Here is a 16,086-nt window from a genome sequence, read left to right on the forward strand (position 1 = left end):
AGCATTTTAAATGTCTTTTTTCCCTTATGTCCTGAGGTTATAGATCTGCATATTTACTGTATGAATAATTTAGCGTTAGCCTGGGGTATAAACTTTAGTTTTAGGACTCGTGATAAGTTTGCTTCATCAATGTCCCGAAATATTGTCGTCGTTTGTTTTGTATTACGTTTCGTTGAGAATTTTTTACTCAAATTGAGATGTCACCAGCTGTAGGTGAATTACCACAAAGTTAAACCCACGATTAGCGTTGAGGGTCGTGGCAGAGGGGTTCGTTAACGTGCCAACGCCTGTCGCGACATAAGATTAATTGTTTTGCTGTTTTCCGCCACAGGCAACAATTTTTCAGTTATCTGGTGGCGCCCCGTTTTTATTGGTGGAAGAGAGAACCCAGATGCAATGTACCTGGGGTGACTCCAAGAGACGTCATATCCGAAAGACTCGTGCTTCTCGCTACTTAATGCTGAGCGAGGTAGTGTCCTAGGGAGAATTTTGGCATTGATTACTATTTCTTGATGTATTCCTTCTATTCGATCCGGGTTAGAATAGGTCCACAGTACCCCTTACGTATCGTAAGTGGCGAGTAAATGGGGCGGTCCTTCGGATGGGACCGCAAAAACCGAGCTCCCGTGTCACAGCAGGTGTGGCATGATAAAGATCCCTCCCTGGTCAATGGCTATATGCGCCGAGCATAAGCCTAAATTTTGCTGCCCTTCTCCTGCGATGGTGACGTCCTCATATAAGTGAAAAATTCTCGAGTCGGACGTAAATCAACATACAAAAAACTAACCGTTTTTAGGGTGGGGGTTTGAACTCGGTATTTTCGGGATTACCCGAGTCACTAAGGTGACCTGTTGCTGTGGTCTTCGTCCGTCGGTGTGCGTAAACAATTTTAACTTCCTGAAAACTACACGGTCAACTGTTACCATTTCGGTGCATGAGAGGCTTTTATAGATTTTCAATTGCGAGATTTCTGATCTTAGCCCTCCCCCCTCAAGGATGGGGTCAAAACTTCCACAATTAAAAAAAAAAGAAAGTTTTATTTATCTATTCCCACACGTGAGTATGATTATGATGTCCATGGCGCTCTTTCCCAAAATTGTGTAATCCATGGCCCCTTGGGTGGGACCAATATAGCCATATAAATCGTCTTCTCTATTCTCAGACGTATGAGAAAACTAAATACAGCTGTATATTATGATGTCCATGAAGATCTCTACCTAAATTGTGAAAATCTTGGCCCCAGAATTACTCCCTATAGGGTGGGATCGTTATGGCTCTCAAGTGAAAAATGTATCAAATCTTAGAAAATCTTTACCCTTAGACATGCGTGAGAAAAACGAAAGGTCCGAAGCTCTCTACCTAAATTATGAAAATCATGACCATTGGGTTAGGTATTTAGATCCTAGAGTGGGGCCAATACACATGGCTCTCTAGATAAATGTATTAAATCTTTAAAGAAATATTCTCTCCTACCTATATGTATGAGAATTATGACGTCCTTGAGGCCCTCTACCCAAGTTGTGAAAATCATGGCTTTTAGATCGTACGATGGGGCCAATATGACCATATACAGTTGAAAGGTAATTCTTGGCACACTGATTTTAACTACCGATAACTCCGTTTATAAGATATAAGGCTCACAGCGGGTGTGACCGGTTTACAGGGGATTCTTACTCCTCCTAGGCACCTGATCCTCTGGTAAATTTAAGGGTCCGTGTTTGCCCAACTCTTTAATTTGTATTGCTTATAGGAGTTCTGAGATTAATCACTGTTCGTTATCTTTACCTTTCATTTAATTTTACTCATGGCCAAGTGGTTAGAGCATCGCGCTCACCAATAAAAAAAACAACAAAAAACTGGGCGCCACCATATAACTGAAAAATTGTTGAGTGTGGCGGAAAACATCGATCAATTAAAAAAAAATCCTTTTCTGTACTTGCAGGGTAGTGGAAGATGAAATGAATACATGGTTGTGATGTTGATGAAGCCTTTTACTCGTACTTAAATTCATTTATTGTGAAATACATTACTCTCGATCGGGTCAGGGGTTCAAACATGGGGTGGGCCAATATTTTGTTAAATTACGTCTGCGCACGGAGGATGCATTAGTTTGACTACGGTGACGCCACTAACGAATCACAGGACGCCCCGAAATTTTCATTGCAGAGTTTGGTAACTGGGGGAAATATGAAAATGTTTATTTGGTATATACGACGGCTGTTCGCTTTACTGATTGATTAAATATTGTTTAACGTCCCTCTTGAGAATCTTTCACTCATATGGAGACGTCAGGTCACCATTGCCGGTGAAGGGTTGCAAAATTTAGGCCTATGTTCGGCGCTTACGGCCTTAGAGCAGGGAGGGATCTTTATCGTGCCACACCGGCTGTGACACGGGACCTCGGTTTTTTCGGTCACATCCTATTATTCACTGGTATTAAACTGATGATAGTAGCGATCGTTACTATCATCCCAAGATGGCGGAAGGAAATTCCGGAAAGACCACGTTTACTTATTATATCTATTTGTATTGTTTATTTGCTAATGATGTGTAGGTAAGAAATATCATACACTAGCAACAATTACGATCAGGTGTTATTTTCTTTTATACGGCTCATATGAACAGAAAATTCGTCGTTGAAAAAACAACGAGGATGATAGTAACGAAATTCTTATGTTACTATCATCATCTTGTATATCAACTTAAACATGAAATAAAGCATGCACACAATTCAGCATTATTGTTTGTAAGATAGTTTAAAATACTTTAATATTTTTTGTTCATTACTACATTTGCAAAAAAAAAAAATTTATAGCTGTCCAATCAGTGTTGACGATAAAAAGGTTGGAGTCGTATCAGTATGTAAGTCAAAATAAATGTGTGTCCTATTGCATTTTGCACCGGTCCCAACTCCCCAATAAATATCGACCGGTCTCTAAGCCTTATCATCCCGGTAGCATGAGTGTTACAAATGGAAGATCCGCAACTGTATGTCAAAACGTAAACTTGACGTCACACGTAATCTTGCCCTGCCTTTAACATTGCACTTTGTTATAAACAGTATGCCTAATCACTGAATTTTCGAGCTAGGAGACCACAAGATTAGGATGATAATCCACGTAAGTTCACAATCACAGTCCAAGGTGTGACTTTGCGAAATCTCAGCTATTTTTGACAAGGGACTTTTGGGATTGGCGTCAAAAAATTTCTTGTGAAAGGTTTAGATTTAGAACGGATTATTTCCCGCGCTCTAGTCATTAGAGCTCGCAGTACGAGTCAGCGCTTTGCGCTGGCTCGCTAATATGACCGTGTTTGAGGGCGAATCAAACAATATTGACATTAGTATCTAGATCCATAACAGGACAAAAAATATCCCGAAATATTAGCACCTAACGTGTGAGGAGAGAGCTAAATCAATGTATTCTAACTTTAGATATTTTTGATCCGCCCATTCATTGAACGTGGGAAACTCTATGCTACTGATGTAAATAGTGGATTGTGACGTCATATTCAGTGTCGGTGTTTAGCTAATGCACAACATAGGAGCCATGGCACAATCGCGTTAATCAAGGAGTGATTATATATGATTTAGAAAAAATGATTAACATGCTTTTACGGATTTTATGTAACATATTAGAACGACGTGATCTTGGGTACACGAGAATTAAAATGGAGAAATACATGTCCACGCGCTAGTATTCGAATCGACACTATTGGGACCAACATTTTTAAGTTCCATAGGTATGGTTTAATTTTTCATTAGTTTTCTATATTTTCCTTTTAAACATGTATATACGTGTTACCTATAGGGAGAGCTCCGCTCTCACGGCCCTTCGGGCCGAAAGAGGGCTTCGCCCTCTATTATATATATATCGTCGATGTTCATTCCAATAGTGTCCAATATTACAAAAGAAAAATCATGACGCCATAACTTTTAATCGCTGGTACGTATTGAATTTTTTAACCACATTTTTAATATATTCGATCAGTGCATACTATCTATTCAAGATATATTACTGGATTCAGGTACTCTTCACACAATTGCTCTGAAAAAATATAGTTCCATTCATGATCAGCAGATACAGGATTACAACAAATGTATAGAATATCGATGTGTATGTAATACGTGGGAGAAAACAAAATTAAAGTCGAATGTTTTTAAGAAAAATCACTTTCCCCCCAGAAATGTATATATGAAGTGTTCATATTCCTACGCTAGCTGCCTCCTCAGTGTATTGCACGAAAATATATAGGTCATTCTTCGATTGAAAATCTTTTCACGATTGATTATACTATTGCAACAATTATATTACTTTGATGAATATTGTTCGTTAATTATCATACAATTTCTTCTGAGAGAGACTGTTAATCAGTAATTTATGTGGGGGTTTCCCGTTGTTTAATGACGGAATGCGTATACAACACTCAACACCTGGATTCGGACCACAATTAAAAGGTGAAGGTCACCAGTCTGAAAATATTTGCAATGTATTCAGTGTGACATATGCATGTCTATTTATTTTTTAAGGGTTTCTTTGCTGTTAAGGTTATACCATACACAAAATTTGGAGAAAGTGTAGATTACATCAATCCTTCTTGTTTTTGTCATTCTAAAGTTCACATTAATTTGTTACATGGTAAAAATTAGAGTACAATTGTATTTATTCCGAGAGATTTCAATTTTTTCATGTCTTTGCTTTGAATTTCCAAACAGATATAAAAGGGAAAATTTGGGAAGAATGATGAAATAAGACTGGTTTGATAGGGAAATTTTGTGATAAAAATTATCATTTTTAGTAAAAATTAAGCCTGCACAAAGTATATGCCCCAATAAGTTGAATTAATAGGTATACGCATTCTCATGTAGTATTTTTAAAGCTATACTTTTCTGCTGTATTTTAATAAATTTGCTAATCCCCAACTTCCTTGATTTCCTTTTTTATCATTCGACAAAAAAGCATAAATATCTTTGTACCGTATTTGTGCCATCTATCCATTTTTTCATGTCTTGCAAGCACCGGTGTATGCACTGTTTGCTATTGACAAAAGACTGGTGACGGTATTTGTTACGGACATGAAGTACTATACACCAGTTTCATAACAAGTGCAGTCTTTTCTTAGAGATCAGCTGAGCATAGTGAAAATTCAAGTAAATTAAAAGTCGAATATCTTGGATATGGGGTAACCCATATCTATTCTTGTTATTGATGATTTTCAACATTTTTCTTTACCGATCGGCGATCGACTTTCAAGAGTTTGAGATGAAATTTTTTGTATACACCAACATTGTTAGATTGTTTGTTTTTTGCTGTTTTCCGCCACACTCAAAATTATTTCAGTTATCTGGTGGCGCCCAGTTTTTATTGGTGGAAGAGAGAACCCCGATACAATGTACCTGGGAAGAGACCACCGACCTTCCGGAAGTAAACTGGGCAACTTTCTCGCTTACCGACGCGAGCGTATTTCGAACCCACGCCGACCAGAGGTGAGAGGCCGTGTGATTTTGAGCGCGATGCTCTAACCACTCGGCCCTCCAACATTTTTAGAAAGGTTTTCTAAATTCATACCAATCGCAGGCTTACATAGCCTTTGTAGATAGCAACGTGTGTCAATTTTTTCCTTCTTCTACGTTACTTTTTCCAACTCGTATGATTGCATCAGCATCAACAAAAAATAGGGAGATACCTGAGGCTGAAGCAAAGACGATTGATTGAACATTGTTTAACGTTCCTCTCGAGGATATTTCAGGCATATTGAGACGTCACCACTGCTGGTAAAAGGCTGCAAAATTTAGGCCTATGCTCGGGGCTTATGACCATTGAGCAGGGAGGGATCTTTATCGTGCCACACCTGCTGTGACACGGGACCTCGGTTTTTGCGGTCTCATCCGAAGGACCATCCCACCGAGTTGCCTCTTACGACAAGCAAGGGGGTACTGAGGACCTATTCTAACCCGGATATCCACGGGATAAAATCGAGGGCTTTGATATAGGATGTTCTTGCAGTACCATATACTGTACAGCCGTAGTCTAGTTTACACCGGATTAGAAAGCGATACAGATGTATCTGCTCCTCATTTTGTGTTTGCAACAACTTTAATTATATCAATAGCTTTTGTACATTTCTCTTTGAGCATTGCTAAATCAAAGAATTTTTATTATAAAAAATGACACTTAAGATCAATTCTATGTAAAAATCAAAGAAATCAGATAGGGTCTGGCCACTCAATGTCACAGATTTCTTTGATTTTCACAGTATTAACTTTACTTGCACCATCTTACATAATTTCAACCCCACCACCGAATTTCTACCATCCGTTGCCATGGAAACCGACAGCAGTCTATGAGGGCTAATTGAACTGCAAAATTCAGCCCGTTTTGCCCATGTTTTGTCCTTGTGGTATATAAAAAATTGAAAAAGACAACTAATTTTCTCCATAAATCTCGATTCCCCATAAAATTCCCTCCTTATTTATGATACCTATATCCACCTATGGTAAAGAGTGTGTTACTGACCGCTGTACCAATGTATTATAATTTGGCACTTTGCCAAAAAGTGATTTTTTGTTGGATTTCATTGATGAATTTAGATAATTTGGAAAATACATACAGCAAAATCAACTGTCATCAAAGGATGTCCATATCAAAGACTCTTAATATATATAAAAAGATTAATGGTGAAACGTAGTGCAATTGATCTGTAGTAGCATGAAAACTGTAGATTTGGGCATTTTGCCAAAACGGGATTTTTTGTTGGATTTCATTGATGAATTTAGATAATTTGGAAAATACATACAGTATAATCAACTGTCATCTAAGGATGTCCATATCAAAGACTCTTAATATATATAAAAAGATTAATGGTGAAACGTAGTGCAATAGATCTATTGTAGCACGAAAACTGTAGATTTGGGTATTTTGCCAAAACGGGATTTTTTGTTGGATTTCGTTGATGAATTTAGATAATTTGGAAAATACATACAGCATAATCAACTGTCATCAAAGGATGTCCATATCAAAGACTCTTAATGTATATAAAAAGATTAATGGTGAAACGTAGTGCAATAGATCTATTGTAGCAGAAAACTGTAGATTTGGGCATTTTGCCAAAACAGGATTTTTTGTTGGATTTCGTTGATGATTTTAGATAATTTGGAAAATACATACAGCATAATCAACTGTCATCAAAGGATGTCCATATCAAAGACTCTTAATATATATAAAAAGATTAATGGTGAAACGTAGTGCAATAGATCTATTGTAGTGCGAAAACTGTAGATTTGGGCATTTTGCCAAAAATTCATACTAATAAATTGTTCATTGTACTGCCTTGTATTTGTTGACCTTTGACCTGGAAATCATTAGGGTCATTTACTATTCATAACCAACCAACATATGAAATATCATAATTGAACAACAGGCCCAAGATATTGGGGGACACCATTGCATAGAGTACTAGCTACATTGCACCTAGTCATTTTTAATTGATTGATTTATTGATATTTTCCGCCACACTCAACAATTTTTCAGTTTTCTGATGGTGCCCAGTGTTTATTGGTGAAAGTGAGAACCCAGATACAATGTACCTGGGAAGAGACCACCAACCTTCCGAAAGTAAATTGGGAAACTTTCTCACTTAATACCAGCGCGAGCGGGATTCGAACCCGCGCCGACTGAGGCCGTGTCATTTTGAACGCTATGCTCCAACCACTCGGCCACGGAGGCCCCTGCCATTTTTAATCTTTTGACCTGAAAATCAATGGGGGTCATATACTACCAGTGACCAACCCCTGTATGAAATATCACTATCAATCAAAGGGTTCTGAAGAAACTGGTCAGACATCAATTGTACAGAGTATTGTATTGCACCTGGTGACCTTTGGACCAGAAAGTCAATAGGTGTCATTTTCTACTGCAGAAACTGCATGAAACTTTAAAATTTATTGAAGTTTGTTCAGTGTTACTGTAATCTATGTTGACATACCAGTAATTAGTAAATTTATAATATTAACACAGAACAACTCATTTTTGCAAAGTTGTTTATTCAACAAACATGGATCACAATGTTATCCAAACAACACAATCATCTTTCTTTAAAAATCATTATAATAGTGATTTTCCTTCAACTGTTCAGTAATGAATCCTTATTCAGTAGGCTCACATAAGACACTTGCAGGTTAATTTTGCAATGTTTTAGTTACATTAGTCTTCTGACACCAAAACTTGATCTTAACTAAGTCATGGTGTTTCCTTAGAAGAACAGTTTACTGAATCAGGATGGACTTGTGTCGTGAGGTGTGTTCATTGACTGTAAAACTCGCAGTTTTTTTTCCATTCTCAAGAGCTCTTCTTTGTCTTCTATATCACATAAGAGTCATGGAATGCATCTTCTGCTCTTCAAGTTCTAAAAAATGTGTTGAACAAATATTGAAAAGTTCATCTTATTTTTCACATTTTCATACAGTACACACCTAATTCAATTTGATTAAACTAAATTTACATGTACAAGATCATTCCTGATGCTAGAATAGTAATTTTACCACTTAATTAATTACTTAGTTGATAGATTATCATGCCCGCCCCGTGACCCGCCCCTCAAAAATCATCTGTGAAATAACATAGATTTATATATCTGGCATTAAATTATGCACTTCTGTTGACAAAAACTCGTTTGTCATCAATATATTTCTCAGAAAATAAAAATTAAAAAATAAAATCTTCCCACAGTCTGCCCCATACCTTTTGGTGACCCAGGATGATAATCTTACTAATTAAGTTGAATTGGCCTAAAGGATGTTATGTTTTGATACAGTTTGTATACATGTGTTTATGCTGTATTGAAGAGCTATTAATAATGTTAATACTCATAAATTAACAAGATGTCCACAAACCTTATTGGTTACCTGAGTATTAATCAAATTTAAAAAAATTCAAAGTATCACTATAGCTCTAAGGGCTACAAAATCCATGTTATACACTATATGACTCTTTTGGACCCACATTCACAACCCTGTGTTTTCGAAATTCGCAATTTTGGTACCCCTTTCTGTTTTTCCTTCATAAGCATTCAGCTTTATTTAAGGTAGTTCCACCCTCCTGTGATGTCATAATATTTTGAGGAGTCAATGATTTAATAAGATTTATGCATAACATGAACATAAATTGTGTTCGAGTCTTTTTCAATAGTTATTGTAAAAAATCTTGTATAACCATAAAATATTTCAAACGTATATGAATATAATCAATGAGCTACATTTTTCACAATGCTATACGAGTTATTTCCCCCTGATTACAGGGAGCGTGCATCACATTACTGTCATTCGATGGTGTCAAGTAAGGAATAAATAGAAAATTTGCAATTTCTGATTGCAATCAATTGCCAGTTAAGGAATTTTTCTAAGAATTAAGTGTAATGGCTTGAAAACAGTATAACTGAACAAAATGTCTTAGTCACTGATTACATGTATGTGGCCCATGTGTGTTTTTCTTGCAAGCAATGTATGGTCATGATGTAACAAAGTATGTAAATATTAACTAGTCCTCAATTTCTTTAGATCAGAATCATGATGTCCTTAGTATATCAGCAATTCTTCTTATCAATTTCTATCAATATTTTCAACAACCAAACACAACGAAACATGCAATAAGATATGCCTAATACACATGTACAACCAACGCATACATGTACATTATCAATTTATCGTTTCACAATGAACAACACTACTTGTTGCTAAATGTACACCAGATGCCAATAAACAAAGCATGTTAATTATCTTGAATTGGCATCTCTAGTGTAAAATTTTTGTTAAAATTTAATTGTTAAGAATTTTCAGGCATTATTATGAAGTCACCCCCCCCCCCCCCCTCTCCTTATCACATGTATGCTTTCATTGTGCTCTTAATTCTAGGTGTCTGTTGTTTTAAAAACAGACTACTACTGAAATCATCAGTATTAATTGCATAATTTGGACACAAATAAATGTCAAATACACTTATACCCCCCCCCCTTCCCCAACTCTACAATTTAACGAAGTGTATATCTGAAAAAGTTTTCTCCATAAAATTGAAGAAATCAAACCCTGGTTCTAAAACAAAATTCTCAATTTTGGTATAGAGCATTTTTAAAAGTACCGTCAATCCAGAGTCCTTAGATTTACAATCTATGTTAATTCCCCTTGTCCCAAAGATACTTAAAAGAAATTTGAAAAGAATTGGAAGGGTGGTTATCAAGAAAAAATATTAATGTTCAATTAACGTCTTATGATGACTGACGCACACAAATAGCAACATGTAGGTCACTTGAGTGATTCTCAACATTGACCTAATTAGAATTAATCATTTTTACAAATGATACTGAGCTCATACACATGTGTACATATATATGTACGTCATTGACAACAAAACAACTAGTCTTTTTGAGTATGCTAATTAAGTGAAGTAATAAAATTTTTTTAGGAAGTTGTGATGAAAACGTTTCAAGTCATCATGTCGCATAAAAAATGGATGGTCTCCTGTGATTATTCTAGAGAATTCAGTTTCCATGCAGGCTCTATAACCAAGAAACTAAACCCAATGTACCACATTCCCCACATCTATTAATTTGTTTTAGGATTTATAATACTGGGATTCAAATTTGAATTTCAAATTATGTATTCAATGTGTATGTATTAATGCTGAATATTTACCTCCTCAAAGTCAGCAACTTGGTCAACTCCATCTTTAGGTGATTTGCACAGTATGATGCTCATACAGCTGAAACACAGAAAAGCACACATTAATTACATAAAATAGTGGTCATGTACTTTGGCCAAAATATGTGATTATTGGATGAAAAAGTAAGAATTCAAAAGTATTTGAATATTTACAATTTACATTTAATATTTTTTGATTTACTTCAGTTGACAGGACCTACATGTATTAAAATTTGAGGGCCCAGTTACAGGACCCAATTCAAAATCATCAATTTTTCATAATTTAATTTTTCCAAATCAAGTGTCCTAAAGTTCATAATTACAGATATGAGAAAACTTTAAATCATAATAGTATTTGTGTGATTTCTTCTGTAGATTAGAACCATCACATATTAGTGGGGGTTACCACAGGTAAACAAACTTGAAAGTAGCCTGGCTCACCAATATATATGATTTTAACAATCTTTATCTAGAATGCACACAGGCATTCACATGTTTGTTTTTATTGTAAACTTGACAGTCAGAGAGAGAGAGAGAGAGAGAGAGAGAGAGAGAGAGAGAGAGAGAGAGAGAGAGAGAGGGGGGGGAAGAGGGGGAGAGGTCATCACTTAGTATTACATAAATTAAGCCTAGTCCTTTTGAAAATTTCAACATGAAACATGATTTTATAAGTATTCCCCAATTTTTACAGATCCTGAACTCTGTGTAAATGTGATAGGAAACTCCCTGAGTGAATGTTAGGTTGGGGACATACTTAACTAGTATTCTATATATGTGACAGGGTGATATTTTTCTAAAGTAAATATATTATTTCATTATTTAGATTATGAAGATTAGTACATGACAAAAGTTGTCTTTACTTTTAATTTATTTTATGTACAACTTAATAGTATATGCAAATATCTCTAAAGTTATTTATAGATTATGAGATCATAATGGTCAGTAATAGCACCATGTAAATATTTATAGAATATAGAACTCTCCAATTTCATTGGTTGTCTAAGTTCCCTCTCTTTACTATTGTTCACATTTTGAATTGTCTTCTAAGAATATAGAAGTGTTTTCCAGAAGATTTTCCTAGTACAATTTGACTATTTATTACCAGCATATAGAATATTTTGGACCTGACCAGAAATTTGGCTCTGTGTCACACATAGAGTTAATTAGAAAAGAATACAAAGTCTGATAGAACCCTACCATTGGTGTTGAGTTGTTTATATACCTATACAATCCACACTATTACATATATTGTACACCCATGCAGTAAATGACAGGACTACTTACAATGTTCAGTCTACATGTATACCACTATAGCTGACTAGCCTGGCTGGCAGTATAAAATAAATTGGGGTTCTCATATGTTTACTAAAAGCCAAATTTTCTGATACATTTTATTCAGCCTTTACTTTAGAATTTGGATTCTAAATCAAATAGAATACTTACGTCAATACAAGATCCAACACGGCAACAGGCATGGCAGGGCTTTTTCATATTTTCTATGGATATGTCTGTCAGCCTTCTGTTTCCCTGGTCATTTTTTTAGTCGGATGTGATGCAATAAAGCGTTAAATTCCACAACATTTACTTTTTCTACGAATACGTAGACGATTGGATGCTAGAGTCCGGTGACTATGGCAAAGATCAAACGGATTTGTGTTCCATGAAATAAACGGGAATCCTTTAGCACAATTGAAGATAAAGATCGTGGTAGTGAATTAAGTGAACAAAGAGCATCTGATATTGATAAACTTCTGAAGAACAAATTGAATAAAAACTCAATTTCCACCTCCTGCCATACTGAAAACAAATGAAGGCTGTTCATATCTCCAATACAAGAGAGTGTTACAAAGGGCAATAACTCTTTCTGGTGTATTTTGGTTTGTGCACCAGAGGAAACTACTGGTTTATGTGTTTACCTTTGGTTTCTCCACAAATGTGTTTCTGTACTTTTTTAAAGTAAGATTCAATACATTTTACTAGCATGTGAGTTTACACCAAATGACTGGGCAAATATATTTTATCCCTCTCTAAAAATTACATATATCAAACCCTTATACATCATAAAAATAATTATTTCTATTGTTTCCAAGGATTAAATAAATACAAAAAAAATTCTAAAAGCTAGAACCTAGCTCAAAATAATTTTTACAATTGTTGTTTTTATAAACAATAGCGTTTAATTTTTGATTATTCAAAATATAACATACATGTGCATATCTTGTCCAGCTGTTGTTAGAGGATCGGTTTCCATGGCAACCGTTGCTAAGTCAAACCTTTGCATGTCCTTTTTGTTTTATATCTATCATAATATTGTTACACACAAAGTTTCATAAAAATCTGTGACATACCGTGGCCACTGAATTTTGATAGTTACATAGAATCAGTCTTAAGAACTTAAACTCTTCTACAACATTAATTGGAGTACCCTCCAATTGCAATTGAGGATCATCGTGGTGTTTCCATTTAGAACATGCTTGCAGTTTTAGTTTTGGAAAATTTAAAATCACTGACATCAGCCCAAATTTGGAATTTGTTTAGACATAACTGTATTTTTAGCTCAGTGGAGGTCATGTTTTTATATTTATAACAGAGAACAAAGTCGTCAACATATAAATTCCATGGAAGTCGTTTTTAAGAACATCAGCTAGACTATTTGTTTTTAGTCTAAATAATGTAACCGATAAAATACTTCCTTGTGGTACGCCCTTTTCTTGTTCGAAATCGTGGAAGGCGAAGATAACGAACAGTGATCAATCTCATAACTTCTATAAGCAATACGAAATAGATAGTTGGGCAAACACGAACCCCTGGACACTTCAGGGGTGGGGTCATGTGCCTAGGAGGAGTAAGCATCCCCTGTCGATCGGTCACACCCGCCCTGAGCCCTATATCCTGATCAGGTAAATGGAGTTATCCGTAGTCAAAATCAGTGTGCCAAGGACGGCCTAACAGTCGGTATGAAACACGTCAGACAACATTTGACTCCATGTTAGGTTGTGTTGACGAACTAGAGCGTTATAACGACCATAGAACTTGCGAAATGCTGACTTCAATCGAGACGGTTGAAACCCCTGTACCATCAACTTGTTTGTCAGTAGCTTGTCTGTAAATGTAGACCCTAGACGAACAATGAATTGTCTATCATTCATGTACAAACTCGTCTACAAATACAAAATAAATATTTAGATTTTACTCAAATAACTAGTATGTGTTTAAAACCGAACTTGGAGATTAAAATTACAGATATGCTGAGAGAGAGAGAGGGGGGGGGGGAGGAGAAAGAGACTTGCTAAGGTTTTCCTCTTTCTTGCTTTTTGCCTTCATTTCCTCTCTTGATTTGTTTTCAGTCTTTCGTTTTAGTGACGTAAAAGAGTTTATTCTACTTATGCTGACATGGCATACATTTTCTTATAAAGTGGTATACAGTTGATCACCGCAGTTATCTGCCATATAAGTTACAATGACATTGAAAATAATAATCCTTACGAAAATCATCATTTTAAATTAATAATGATGAAATTCATATAGCGCCTTATGTAAAACAAAATAAGGCCTACTAGGCGCTTTACAAGGTTAAGAAGAGGAATGCAAACATAAAACATAATTAATTGAAATAAAAATGGCAGTATGACATCAGATCTTATATCTGTAAAATTATTAAGAATAAAATAGCTTTTTTTTTAAATTAATTCTATTTTGAATTTCTACATTTACATCCTTTCTTAGATGACAGTCCATTGTCCTTTTCTTCGTCTTTCTATTCTGTCTCAGACTTTTTTGTCATATCTACATGTATATGTTTGTCTTCATAAAAAGATATATATATATATATATATATATATATATATATATATATATATATATAAAAATTTCTGTAAGACATGTAGATGTGTTGATCACGTTTTGTCCCCATATCCTCAGTGGTACACGTATCAATTACGCATCATGGTTCCGTCAGGTTTTGAGCCGAGGAATTCCTCCAGCATATCAAAATGGAGAAACCGAGTCCGTTAAGGTAAGCAATCGAACATCACTCGGCCTATTCCGGAGTATAAACCTCGGACGTATTAGTAGAAATACACGTCGATTTGATGGGTTTCAGTGATTTGGTTCCGCCTGAGCACATAACGCGATATAGATTATAGGTCCGTTTGAAAAGAACGACTTATAGCAATATGCATTGTATTTTTGGCGAATTTATAATAAAATTTTGCTTTTTATATTCATATAGAATGTGTAGACTCCAAAATTAAAACTTTTAATCTATCTTATTGAAACATGTCTTTGTTTACATTTGTACACGTGAAAATGAATGAGAGTGAACGGTTTGAAAAACATTTGACAGCAGCCAAGAAGGAGCTGGATGTATCGTTTGAACTGAAGGATCGACAATGTGAGGCTTTGCAAGCCCGTTATAATGGCAAAGATGTCATATGCGTCCTACCAACAGGATACGGAAAAAGTATCATTTTTCAATTGCTACCCTCACTCATGAAACATAAGATTGAGATGGACAGGCTCCCTGCTGATTGTCACTCCTCTGAATTCTATAATGCAGGATCAAGTACTGAGCTTAAGGAGGAGGGGGCTAATGGGCTGCTTTCTTGATATTGAAGGGGCTGGAGCCAGTACTTGATATTGAAGGGGCTGGAGCCAGTACTTGATACTGAAGGGACTGGAGCCAGTACTTGATACTGAAGGGGCTGGAGCCAGTACTTGATATTGAAGGGGCTGGAGCCAGTACTTGATACTGAAGGGGCTGGAGCCAGTACTTGATATTGAAGGGACTGGAGCCAGTACTTGATACTGAAGGGGCTGGAGTCAGTACTTGATATTGAAGGGGCTGGAGCCAGTACTTGATACTGAAGGGGCTGGAGTCAGTACTTGATACTGAAGGGGCTGGAGCCAGTACTTGATATTGAAGGGACTGGAGCCAGTACTTGCCCTATTGGTATCCACAGGTGATTATCAGTCAAAATAAAAATAGAATAAAACTCCAACGGTTTATTTTAGTTTTACCCAAAGATTCCTTTCAGACGCGGCTTTAGTCCCTACTATTTTCAATTAGTCTCTTCTATCTCTCAAACAATACGTGCAGCTATGCAATGTCGACATATTATGATCATGTGACTTTAAAATTCTAACCATCAAACTTCCACCAGAGTTCGTTTGCTCACAAACCAAACTCTTCCACTTAGGCATTATGGGATAGCGATTTCTTAGGCCGCGTATATTGTGTCGTCACTGTAGAATGACGAAAAAACATAACGTCAAACGTAAACAACTTTCAAAACAAGAACGTAAACATCAAGTTCAATACTTTACACAATAATTTGAACAGAGTCTCCCTACTTTTTAATGATCTTTTGATCATTTTGTTTAAAATAAAATCCATA

General features: G+C 35.9%; 1 long non-coding RNA gene across 2 annotated transcripts; it reads right to left on the bottom strand.

Moving 5' to 3' along the window:
* Nucleotides 1-8,024: 8,024 nt before the first annotated feature.
* LOC125677469 (uncharacterized) lies at nt 8,025-13,068 on the bottom strand. Of its 2 annotated transcripts, XR_008802569.1 has the most exons (3): nt 12,134-13,068; nt 10,685-10,751; nt 8,025-8,403 (listed from the first exon to the last, which is right to left on the bottom strand). It is a non-coding gene; the product is annotated as an uncharacterized LOC125677469 (long non-coding RNA). The 2 variants fall into 2 exon arrangements; XR_008802570.1 differs by lacking the exon at nt 12,134-13,068 and having other exon boundaries at nt 10,685-11,249.
* Between the last annotated feature and the right edge of the window lie 3,018 nt (nt 13,069-16,086).

This window comes from Ostrea edulis, chromosome 4 (assembly GCF_947568905.1).
Source record: "Ostrea edulis chromosome 4, xbOstEdul1.1, whole genome shotgun sequence".
Classification (NCBI taxonomy): domain Eukaryota; kingdom Metazoa; phylum Mollusca; class Bivalvia; order Ostreida; family Ostreidae; genus Ostrea; species Ostrea edulis.